We start from the raw sequence: 14,154 nt of genomic DNA, 5'->3' as shown, positions 1-14,154 counted from the left end.
CTCAGTCATCAGATGTTTGAATGCTGACCACAGTAGTTGATACTGCTCCAAATGAACATATATTTAGGCACAATATCCTTCCAATATGTAAAGCTTTTATTTGTAATTGTTCTATTTTTATGTAATATTCGTTTAAATAAATAAGTGTGAAGACAAAAGAAGAAAATGACGATTTGAAGACGCAAATGACCAAAAAGCTAAAAAGTACAAAGTACAATTCAAGTGGTTCAATTTATTGATGAGAAACGTCTCAAAATTACAAGAGTACGAGCCGCAAAACGCAAAATACATGATATTAAATTGTACGCAAGGACGTTAGAAAATCCGGAACCGGGACATGAACCAACTATCAACGCGCGACGCAACGGACTAAAAATTACAAGTCAACTATGCACATGAATATAATATAATATATAATTAATTCTTAAAATTATATATATATATATATTATATTATATATTAAAACCGTCGGAAAACTAGAAAATAAAGTTAGGTGAGCTGGATCAGAGGGCCATGCGATCGCATGGCCTAGAGGCACGATTTCCATGCGATTGCATGGCAGCAGTTTGCTGGTCAGGTACTATAAAAAGGCAACGAATTGGACGAGTAATATACACTTTTTTCTTCTTCTTCCTCTGTAATCATAATTATATTTTTAATTATAATTTTAATTTTAAATTAAGTTTAATAATAATTGGGTTATTGTAAGGAATGTTTTAAGGTTTTGTAAGTCGAAAATCTGTCCGTGTAACGCTGCGCGATTAATCACCACTGTAAGCTATGTTCTTCCTTTTTAAATTAATGTCTCGTAACTAAGTTATTATTATGCTTATTTGAGCCAAAGTAATCCCGATGTTAGACTAAATATTAAGACGGGGTTATTGGATTTTGTACCATAATTAGGGTTTGGACAAAAGACCGACACTTGTGGACATTAGACTATGACTATTAATAGATAGGGGGTATTGTCTAATTAAGCGACAAATCATTGGAACCTGTCAAACCTATCTTCAAATTAGATAATCTAATAAATATTAAAATGATTATGTATGTCCTATTTAGTGACGTTTATACGACATCTCTTACGATCATTTAATTAATTATTCGAGTTGGGTAATTGATTATTCATTCTGATCAAGTGGGTAAATTAATATTCATATCTCATTAAAACAGGGGTGGATTACATACAAGGATAATTGGTGTAATTGTTAACAAAGTATTAAAACCTTAGATTACACGCAGTCGATAACCTGGTGTAATCATTAAACAAAGTATTAAAACCTTGTTGCAGTTCGAATCCCTAATTAGTTGGAATATTTGACTTCGGGAATAAGGTTAATTTGACGAGCATTTTATAATTATGACCGATGGACTATTATGGACAAAAACCAAATAGGTATCAAATAAACCAGGACAAAGGACAATTAACCCGGGTAACAATTAATTAAAATCAAAACGTCAAACATCATGATTACGGAACTTTAAATAAGCATAATACTTTTATTTCATATTTCATCGTACCTTTATTTACTGTCATTTTAATTACTGCAATTTACTTTATCGCAATTTAAATTCTGTCATTTATATTATCGTCATTTATCTTTACGCTTAAAATATAAAATTGACAAACCGGTTATTAAACGGTAAAAACCCCCTTTTATAATAATATTACTATATATAATTATATTTATACAAATACAGTTTAAAAAATATAGTGTTAAACTCAGCTAGCTCCCTGTGGAACGAACCGGACTTACTAAAAACTACACTACTCTACGATTAGGTACACTGCCTATAAGTGTTGTAGCAAGGTTTAAGTATATCCCATCTATATAAATAAATAAAACTTGTGTAAATTGTATCGTATTTCGTAGTAAAAATATAACTATTTCGTATACACCGCTGCACACATCAGTAGTGTGTACGCAGCATCTTGTCCCACTTGTTCTAGATAGGTATTCCACCATGTTAACGCAGTACCTATGAAGGTATGCGTAGTGTACTTTACTTTGTCTTCTTCAGTACACTTACTTATGGCAAACACCGATTCAACCTTTTCGTTCCACCGTTTCAATCCGATTAGACCCTCGGTTCCATCGAATTTCAGAGGTTTACAGGCAATGAATTCTTTGTAGGAGCATCCTACACAATTTCTTGTGGCGTTATTTGCATTGCTAGATTCAGAGTTATTGTTGTTGTTTTGCATTGCAGCCTGTACTGCGGCTATGTTTGCTGCAAGGAAAACACGGAAGTCTTCCTCGCTCATGTTCAAATTCTGACGAGTCGTCGGTGCCATTTCCTTCAAAAATAGCCCAAAAGAATTAAGTGAATCATATAGAATATTAAGAGTAGTCAATAGTATTTGATACCATAATATGAACTCATTTATAAAAGCTTTTTCTTCATATTAGCGTTTTATAGTTTTAATTCGGGTAGTACCTACCCGTTAAGTTCATACTTAGTAGCTAATATACCATTCAAATACTACAATTAGTAATGCTAAAAACGAACATATATTTCATAGCATTATCCTTCAAGAAAGACAAGCTTTTGGTTGCAATTGTTCTATTTACAAGTGATATTCGTTTAAATAATCAAAGGTGAAGATAAAAGACAGATTCGACGATTTGAAGACACAAACAACCAAAAAGCTAAAAAGTACAAAGTACAATCAAAGTGGTTCAAATTATTGATGAGAAACGTTTAAAAATTACAAGAGTACGAGCCGCAAAACGCAAAGTACAAGATATTAAATTGTACGCAAGGACGTTCGAAAATCCGGAACCGGGACATGAACCAACTATCAACGTGCGACGCAACGGAGCTAAAATTACAAGTCAACAATGCACAAGAATATAATATAATATATAATTAATTATATAAAATTATATATATTATATTATATATTAAATAAATACGCGCAGCCCACGTTTTGGAATCATTTGTGACCAGGAAAAGGTGGCCATGCGATCGCATGGCCAGGAAGGCTTAAAGTCATGCGATCGCATGAGAGCCTGTAGCAGGCCAAGTCCTATAAATTGCAACGTTTTCTGCCGAATTATAGACATCTTTTTCTATCTCTTACTCTCTCAATATATATTTATATTTATTTTATAATTATAATTTTAATATTAAGTTAATAATAATAAGGTTATAGTGGCGAATGTTTTAAGTTTGTAAGTCGAAATTCTGTCTGTGTAACGCTACGCTATTAATACTCATTGTAAGTTATGTTCAACCTTTTTAAATTAATGTCTCGTAGCTAAGTTATTATTATGCTTATTTAAATCGAAGTAATCATGATGTTGGGCTAAATATTAAAGACGGGGTAATTGGGCTTTGTACCATAATTGGGGTTTAAACAAAAGACCGACACTTGTGGAAATTGGACTATGGACTACTAATGGGCTTTATATTTGTTTAACTGAATGATAGTTCGTTAATTTAATATAGAGATTTACAATTTGACGTATCTATATATAACCATATACACTCGATTGAACACGATGGGCAGGATATTTATAAATACTAATAATCATTCATTTAACCGAACAAGGGAATGGATTAATAGTCAATGGACTCATTAAAACAGGGGTGGATTACATACAAGGACACTTGGTGTAATTGATAATAAAGTATTAAAACCTTGGATTGCACACAGTCGATAACCTAGTGTAATCATTAACAATGTATTAAAATCTTATTACAGTTTAAGTCCCAAATTAGTTGGAATATTTGACTTCGGGTATAAGGATAATTTGACGAGGACATTCGCACTTTATATTTATGACTGATGGACTGTTATGGACAAAAACCGTATGGACATATTGAATAATCCAGGACAAAGGACAATTAACCCATGGTAATAAACTAAAATCAACACGTCGAACATCATGATTACGGAAGTTTAAATAAGCATAATTCCTTTATTTTATATCTTATAGCACTTTTAATTATCGTAATTTTAAATTATCGCAATTTTATTTACCGTCATTTTATTTATCGCACTTTAATTTATCGCACTTTAATTATCGTCATTTACTTTACGCTTTAAATTAAGTTATATTAATTTTTAATATTTTACATTAGGTTTTAATTGTGACTTAAGACATAAAATCGACAAACCGGTCACTAAACAGTAAAAACCACCCTTTTTATAATAATAATAATAATAATAATAATAATAATAATACTTATATATATATATATATATATATATATATATATATATATATATATATATACACACACACAAATATAGTTTAAAAATATAGCGTTAAACTTGGCTAGCTCCCTGCAGAACGAACCGGACTTAATAAAAACTACACTACTGTACGATTAGGTACACTGCCTATAGTGTTGTAGCAAGGTTTAGGTATATCCACTCTATAAATAAATAAATAACTTGTGTAAAATTGTATCGTATTTAATAGTATTTCACAATAAAAATATAACTATTTCGTATACACCTCGCATAACATCAAGTATTTTTGGCGCCGCTGCCGGGGATTTTCAACAACGCCATAGAACGCTATTATAAAAAAAAAATTTAGTTTTTTTACGCTATTTTTGTAAAAATATATATTTACATAAGTTTTAAATATAAAAATACAAAAATATAAAAAAAATTTAAGCTATTTTTGTAAAAATATAATTATATATAAGTTACAAAAATATAAAAACATAAAAAAATATATATATATCTCTATATTTTAAAAAAAAATTTAGAGTTATAAAAACTAATAAGTAATTTTTTTTTGTTTTAGTTATAAAAATTAAAACAGAAAATAAAAAAAAATTAAATAAACGATTGAACCTGAAAAAATTCGGTCTGCAACCTTTTTGGATCTGCACCCCATGCGACCGCATGGCCCAGAAGCCCAGAACTCATGCAATCGCACGAGTGTATCTGACAGGCCAAACCTGGTACGCCATAATTACGGTAGGGTTTTTAATTAATTATTATTATTATTATTAACCTAATTAGGGTTAATTATTTTATTAATTAGTTTTAGGTTTATTTAATTTGTATTTTTAAGTTATAATTAGTTTTATTAAATATATAAACTTAATACTTTTATATAAATAATATAAAAAAAATATTTTTATAAAAATTGTATTTTTATAACTTTAAGCTTATTTTTATATTTTGTAATCTTTTTATTAATTTAATTCGTAATTTATATTTATCATTCGTAATTAGTTTAAATTTAGTTTTTGCCGTAGTTAATTTCTATTTCTAGATTTTTAGACTTTGCCGTAAAATCCCTTAAGTGCTTTTTCTTTAGATTAAGATTTAGGCGCTTTAGAATTCTACGACGTTGCTTATCGCTTTAATATTTTAATAGATTTTAGTACGTTTTAAGTTATTGTCATTTTGGTTTTAGAATTCCTTTAAGCTTTAACACCTTTAGACGTAAGTTTTAATTTTTAATTTTTAGACTTTTAAGTTTCGACACTGCATTTTATTTTTATTATTTTTCGACTTTTATTTTTCGATGCTTATTTTTCGACGTTTTTCGACGCGCTCTTTTTCTTTCTTATTTCTCGACGCTCTAGTTTTTAGGACATAGATTTTTTCTTCAAAATTTCGACGAAAAATTATTTTAAGCGGTTAAATTGATAGACATCCAAAATTTTCTGGTTCGTAGTAATAGTTGGATTTGTTAGTGGCGAGTTGTGGGCTTCCGATTTAAAGGGTCCTGGCTACCTGCTGCATCTATTCGCTATTCGAAACGTGGGCAAAATCAGAAAAGTCTATTAATTTGATATCTTATATAATTTTTATATTTTATAACTAATAGGATATTCAGTGAATGCACCGAGCAAAACGTTCACCACATTTCATACGTTCACCACCTGTAACTCGATCAAGACATCTAGCCAATATTGTCGCCGTTGATTTTTTCTTTAGAATCGTCATCTAGTCGACCAAGTACTCCAATTCAAATTTCCGATAATCCTTTTTTTGAACCCGACCTCACAATTGAGAACCCGGAGGATATTCAGGGACAATTCAGAGATCCTAAATCACTAATCATTCCACCTGAACCACAAATCACTCATCCAGAGATTGTCGAGGAAGAAACCTTTAAGTCAGAATCCTCTAGTGATTCAGATTCAACAAATTCAATCATGGAAAATCTGGAACCTCTAAGTATGAAAGACCGAATGAGAGCTAAACGCACTGGCCAAGGTCACACAATTACTCAACCAAACATTAATGCGCCAGATTATGAAATTAAAGGACAAATCCTACACATGGTAACTAATCAATGCCAATTTAGTGGTGCGCCGAAGGAAGATCCAAATGAACATCTTCGTACCTTTAATAGGATCTGTACTCTATTCAAAATCCGAGAAGTTGAGGACGAACTAATCTATCTCATGTTATTTCCCTGAACTTTAAAGGTAGAAGCCAAAGATTGGTTAGAATCGTTACCTGAAGGGGCGATTGATACATGGGATGTTTTAGTTGAAAATTTTCTTAAACAATTCTTTCCGGCATCTAAAGCCGTGAGACTTCAAGGAGAAATAGTTACGTTCACACAAAAGCCAAATGAAACTCTATATGAGGCGTGTACAAGATTTAGAAAGTTGTTAAGAGGATGTCCGCAACATGGTTTAGACACTTACCAAATAGTACAAATATTCTACCAAGGATGCGATATTACTACACGAAAAGACATCGACATAGCAGCTGGTGGTTCCATTATGAAGAAAACCGCAACTGAAGCTTACAAAATTATTGATAACACTGCTTCTCACTCACATGAGTGGCATCAAGAAAAAGATATCGTTAGATCATCTAAAGCGGCTAGAGCCGATTCTAGCCATGACTTTGATTCCATTTCTGCAAAGATAGATGCTTTCGAGAGACGAATGGAAAAGATGACTAAAGATATTCACTCAATACGAATTAGTTGTGAGCAGTATAGAGGACCACATTTGACAAAAGATTGTCTCGGTATTGAACAAACAATGGAACAAAGAGAGAATATTTCATACATGAACCAAAGGCCTGGAAATAATTATCAGAATAATTATCAACCGCCAAGACCAATCTACAATCAAAATCAGAATTATAACCGAAATTTTCCATACAACAACCAACAAGGTCCTAGCAATCAACAAGTATCTAATAATACTTACAATCAGCAAAGACCTATTTTTCCAAATAAACCACCACAAACCGATGATAAAAAGCCAAATTTAGAAGACATGTTGTCAAAGCTAGTTGAATCTCAAATGCAATTTTTCACATCTCAGAAACAAACTAATGAACGAAATGCTCAAGCATTTAGAAATCAACAAGCTTCTATTCAAAATCTGGAACAAGAAGTAAGCAACCTAGCAAGGTTGATAGGTGAAAGAAAATCGAGAAGTCTACCTGGTGATACAAATGCTAACCCCCGGAATGAAATAGCTAAAGCCATTACCACAAGAAGTGGTATTACACTTAAACCACCTAAAATGCCTGTAAATTCTGATGACTCTATTCCTACTCCACAAGAACCACAGCCTGAGCAAGAGAAGGAAACAGAACCGGTAGTTAAAAAGGTTAATGAAGAGAATACAGTTAAGGCAAAGCCTTATGTTAAACCATACCAACCACCACTTCCTTACCTGAGTAAAATGAGAAAAGAAAGACTTGAAGCCGAGCAATCCAAAATCTTGGATATGTTTATACAAATAAATGTCAATCTTCCTTTCATTGTTGTGATATCAAGAATGCCTAGGTATGCCAAATTCTTGAAAGATCTAATCACAAATAGAAAGAAAATGGAAGAACTTTCGGCTGTTACAATGAATGCTAATTGTTCTGCAGTGTTATTGAATAAACTACCAGAAAAATTATCAGATCCAGGAAGTTTCACAATTCCATATTTTCTGAGTAGTCTTAGTTCAATAGAAGCATTGGCAGACTTAGGTGCTAGTATAAATTTAATGCCGTATTCACTATACGCTAAACTAGACCTCGGAGAATTGAAACCAACACGAATAAGCATACAACTAGCCGATCGATCAGTAAAATATCCTAGAGGGATAATGGAGAACATGCTAGTTAAAGTTGGTACTTTAGTATTTCCAGTAGATTTTGTTATTCTGGACATGGAAGAAGATTCTCGAGTTCCTCTCATATTAGGAAGACCATTCTTAAACACGGCTAAAGCAATAATAGATGTGTTCGGTGAGAAACTGACCCTAAGTATAGAGGACGAGAGTGTTACTTTTTCTGTTAATAGAGCCATGCAACAACCGCAATCTGCAGATGATACATGTTATTACATTCAAACTATAGATCCACATGCAGAATTGTTAGAAGAATTTCCAGAATTACAAGGAACTGGAGAATGTTCTTTAGGAGAAGGAACTGAACCAATTGATGAAGCTGAAATGTTAGCTACACTTATGGCTAATGAATACGAACCAACAACAGAAGAAATTCAAATGCTAAAAGAGGAAGACAGATATCGATACAAATCATCGATAGAAGAACCACCGACATTAGAGTTAAAGCCACTTCCAAACCATTTGGAATACGCTTATTTACATGATGAATCTGAATTACCTGTAATAATATCGTCTTCTCTTACGAAAAATGAAAAATCTCAACTCATTTCTGTGCTAAAAGCTCATAAACCAGCTATTGCATGGAAGATTCATGACATTAAAGGCATAAGTCCTTCGTATTGCACACATAAAATCCTTATGGAAGAAGGTCATAAAACATATGTGCAACGCCAATGAAGACTAAATCCTAATATGCAAGATGTTGTTAAGAAAGAAATTATTAAACTGCTAGATGCAGGTTTAATTTATCCAATCTCTGATAGTCCATGGGTAAGCTCAGTTCAATGCGTACCTAAGAAGGGTGGCATGACTATCATCACAAATGAAAAAATGAGCTTATTTCTACTAGGACTGTAACAGGATGGCGAGTTTGTATAGATTATAGAAAATTAAATGACGCCACCAGAAAAGATCACTTTCACTTACCTTTCATTGATAAAATGTTGGAAAGATTAGCCGGAAATAGTTACTATTGTTTTCTTGAAAGTTTTTCTGGATATTTTCAAATTCCAATAGCACCCGAGGACCAAGAGAAAACCACATTCACGTGCCCTTACGGTACTTTTGCTTACAAACGCATGCCATTTGGACTTTGCAACGCCCCTGCAACCTTTCAAAGGAGCATGATGGCGATTTTTCATGACATGATAGAAGAATGCATGGAAGTATTCATGGATAACTTTTCAGCCTACGGTGATACTTTTGAAACATGTCTAGTTAATCTTGAACGAATGCTTATTAGATGCGAGCAATCAAATCTAGTTCTTAATTGGGAGAAATGCCATTTCATGGTTAAAGAAGGCATCGTTCTTGGTCAAAAAATTTCAAAGGAGGGAATTGAAGTGGATAGAGCTAAAGTAGATGTAATTACTAAACTTCCACATCCCACCAATGTTAGAGGAGTTAGGAATTTTCTAGGGCATGCCGGTTTTTACCGACGTTTCATAAAAGATTTTTCTAAAATTGCCACTCCTATGAATAAACTCCTAGAAAAGGATGCTCCATTCATCTTTTCAGATGAATGCATTAAATCTTTTAATATTCTTAAAGAAAAACTCACTAATGCACCAATCATGATAACACCAAATTAGAATCTACCATTTGATCTCATGTGCGATGCAAGTGATTTTGCAATGGGAGCAGTTTTAGGACAAAGGATTGAAAAACGATTTCAACCTATTTATTACGCTAGTAAGATGTTACAAGGAGTAAAAACAAATTACACAACTACTGAAAAATAACTCCTTGCTATTGTCTTTGCTTTTGACAAATTTCGTTCATATCTCGTTCTAGCTAAAACGGTGGTCTATACCGACCATTCTGCTATTAGATACCTATTTTCGAAATAAGATGCCAAACCATGATTAATCTGTTGGATCTTACTCTTACAAGAGTTCGATATTGAAATCCGAGACAAAAAGGGAGCAGAAAATCTTGTTGCTGATCATCTTTCTCGTCTTGAAAATCCCGAATTAGAAGTTCTAAATGAATCGGCCATACAAGATAACTTTCCTGATGAATATCTTTTGAAGATAGATTATAATGAAATTCCATGGTTTGCAGACTATGCAAACTACTTAGTATGTGGATTCCTTGAAAAAGGGTTGTCGTACCAAAAATGAAAGAAATTCTTTAGTGATATAAAACACTATTTCTGGGAAGATCCACATTTGTTTAAAAGTTGTCCCGATGGAATAATACGCCGATGTGTATTCGGAGATGAAGCTAGTCAAATCTTAAACCATTGTCACACAGGACCAACAGGAGGGCATTATGGGCCTCAACTTACAGCAAGAAAAGTTTACGACGCTGGATTCTATTGGCCTACAATTTTCAAAGACGCACACATTCTTTGTAAATCCTGTGATGCTTGTCAAAGGGCCGGAAAAATAAGTCAACGTGATGAAATGCCATAAAATGTCATTCAAGTATGTGAAATATTTGACGTTTGGGGTATTGACTTTATGGGTCCATTTTCAAAATCTCATAATAATCTCTACATTCTTGTTCCCATTGATTATGTATCTAAATGGACGGAAGCACAAGCTCTCCCAACTAACGATGCACGAGTTGTAGTCAACTTCTTAAAACGTCTTTTTGCTAGGTTTGGAACACCGAAAGCTTTAATAAGTGATCGGGGTACTCATTTTGTAATAATCAACTTGAGAAAGTTCTCAAAAGATATGGAGTAACTCATAAAATCTCAACTGCTTATCATCCACAAACTAGTGGACAAGTTGAAAATACCAACCGAGCATTAAAACGTATTCTAGAGAAAACCGTAGGATCAAATCCGAAGGAATGGTCCATGAAATTGGAGGATGCACTCTGGGCTTTTAGAACAGCCTACAAAACTCCAATTGGCACCATACCTTTTAAACTTGTTTATGGAAAAGCATGTCATCTTCAAGTAGAAATTGAGCACAAAGCATTTTAGGCTTTGAAGACATGTAATCTTGATTTACATGAAGCCGGACGTCTACGGTTAAGTCAACTAAACGAATTAGAAGAATTGAGACATGAAGCATACGAAAATTCATTAATCTATAAAGAAAGAACAAAGGAATGGCATGATAAAAGAATCAGAAGTTCAAAAGAATTTAAGGAAGGAGACAGAGTTCTTCTTTTCAATTCACGATTCAAGCTATTTCCTGGAAAATTGAAATCAATATGGTCTGAACCATTCATAGTAAAAAGAGTTTTTCCATATGGAACAGTAGAATTAATAAATTCAAATGGGATTGAATTTAAGGTTAATGGTCACAGAGTTAAACATTACATAGATGATCCAATGGAAGTTGAAGATGAAGTTAATCACAATTTCGAAACCACAGCTAACTAAGTGTGGGAAGATTCGAATCTTTTAAGGGTAATATGTATTTCTGTTAGAGTTAGATATTCTGTTTTCGTGTAGTTCTCGAGAATGGAATCCGAATGGTCTTTCCCTAGCAGACCATAAAGAACTAGTCTTCTCCCTACATTCTGAATTTTTATTTCTTTTAGGTTTTACGAGATGAAGAATTCCTTTGATCTGAACCATGGTCTACTACTACATGCTATGATTACTAAACGTAATAATAACATCTTTCCGAGTGAACTGGTATCCTTCATAAGAGGCAAAATGGACGAAGTGAGGAAAGAACTCAGGAAAAATCATCATAAGATACATTTTGATAAAGGAAAATCAAAATCCGCAATAAAAAGAAGAGCACGACACCTTGAAAGATGTCATAAAATGGTCACACGAAGGTAAATGTTCGAACAATCAAACATATTCAAATACCAAATTTGTTACTCTATGCAGAGAAGGACCGTTCATATGTTTAGAAGAAAAGTTATTAAAGAATCGAGGTTACTCTTATGTAGCTATGGAAAACCAAATCACACGACTCTCCTATGAGTCGGCTAAAGCAGGTCTCTGAGAATTCTATCTCACAGATAAGTATGTACAGTTTTATTTTTTATTTTTACTTTTAACCTTTTGATAATAAACGCTGAATAGTTCGCTATAAAGTATTAGATTGATATTGATATTCAATAAAATTAGGTATGCGAAACCGAAATTATTGATATCATACAAAAATTTATTACATCACTGCGAAATTTACCGTTTATTCTTAAGGTATAAATATCTTTAATCAATAAATCCAAAATATTTCAAAAATTCGTCAGGAGTAAAACTAGGGAATATAGCCGAAATTACTTTACCCAAAAGAGGGACGTATATTTTTGATAATATTTGATTGATTAAAGTGGGATAAAAGACCAAAAAGATTTTTAATTTTAATTTTTACCTTGTTTTTAATTAATATTAAATTATTATTATAAATTTTTAAAACCAATATATTTAAGTTTTTTTTAATATTTTAAAAAAATTAATATTTTCAATATAAGTTTGTAAAATTAATGTATAAAAATATTAATGATATAAATTTTTAATTTTAAGCATTTTAAATTTAAGTTTGATGTGAATTTAAAAACAAAATTTACTTTATTTCATTAAGTTAAAAATATGATTTCTAAAATTCGTCGTGAGTTGAAGACTAGGTCGTTGAACCGAAATTACTTTACCCAAAGGAGGGACGAGAAATTTTGTTATCATTATTTTTAATCTTATTTGATTTAAAGTATGCCAAAAACATTTAAAAACCCAAAAATCTTTGCTTTTATAACAACGCTTTAAAGTGACAAATTTTAAAAATTTATCGAGAGACGAACTAGGACAACGATCTGAAACGCCCTCATTCTTAAAAGAAAAAAATTTTTAAAATTAATTTAATTATTTGTTTTATAAGTTAAAGATTTTTATTAAAACAAAAATACCAGACCCCATGCGATCGCATGGAGTTTACACTGTAAAACCATGCGGTCGCATGGGAGTAAAAAACTGGGCAGATTACAAGTTCCAGTGGCCTGTTCTCTGTCTCCCACATTTACACACACACATATACGAAAACATCCCAAAATCCACTCTAAAATTCGCCATTTTTCACCAAAATTCACCAAATTTCTTGCTATAATCCGCTCTAATCATGCGTCTGTTCAGAAGTTTTTCGAAAAAGGTAAAGATTTCACCCCTAAAACTCTTTAAGTTCGAATTTTAGTGTTCTTGAGCTAAATTTTACCTAATTTAATTTTGTTAATTTCTAGTGTAATTAGAGTTAAATTGTTAGTATATTATGCATGTATAACCTAGATTGATGCTATTTAACATGATTTGAATCCAAAAACTTCAAAAATTTTAGAAATCTAGGGTTTGTGTTCTTGAGCAATTTGGGGCTTTTTGATATAAACAGGTTATGGCCGATTTTTGTCATGAATTATTGCTAAATTAAGTAATGTAACATGTTTAGGTTGCTAAATGATCCAAACATTGATCCTAAACATGATTTTTGAGAATTAAAGTAGACTTTTTAAGTCTAAAATTCATGAACTTGATTAATTTGATATAAATGCCATTTGAAACTTGTTTAATTGCTAGTAATGATTATTTTAACATGTTATTTGAGTTGAATGCTTATGAACTTTATATACATTTTCATATATGCTTATTTGAAAAAGTGTAGAATTGATAAAAATATGGAAATGAGTATAATTTTAATATAGATTAAACATGCTATTATTTTAATTTGTTATTTTGCTAACACTAATGCATATTTGGATGCACAAATTTTGTGTTTAATGTGTTTTGCAGAGAAATACCGATACTGATGGAGCATCATCATCATCTAGGCAACCTGATCCGGAACCACAGCCAGAGATGCAATATCACGAACCGGAACACCAACCTGAACAATAACAACATTATGATCAACACGTACCATACTATGAGCCGGAGCCACAATTTTTTATTTCCTACGTTGTATTTCCTGTTCACCATATAATAGAACACCTAACAATTCATGAAGAACAGTTGCATCCCAATTTAAGGATTGATAGAAGTAGAGAGATTACCCGACGTACCAAAGTAACAAATTTAAGCTTTGGACCAAAAATGTAGAAGTACCAAGGGTAATAGATTGGGAGCCTTTGGAAAGGGTCCACCTAGCTAACCCAGTTAGGCAGCATCTAATCCAAAGG

Source organism: Rutidosis leptorrhynchoides, chromosome 6 (assembly GCF_046630445.1).
Source record: "Rutidosis leptorrhynchoides isolate AG116_Rl617_1_P2 chromosome 6, CSIRO_AGI_Rlap_v1, whole genome shotgun sequence".
NCBI lineage: Eukaryota > Viridiplantae > Streptophyta > Magnoliopsida > Asterales > Asteraceae > Rutidosis > Rutidosis leptorrhynchoides.
This window is presented reverse-complemented; position numbering follows the sequence as displayed.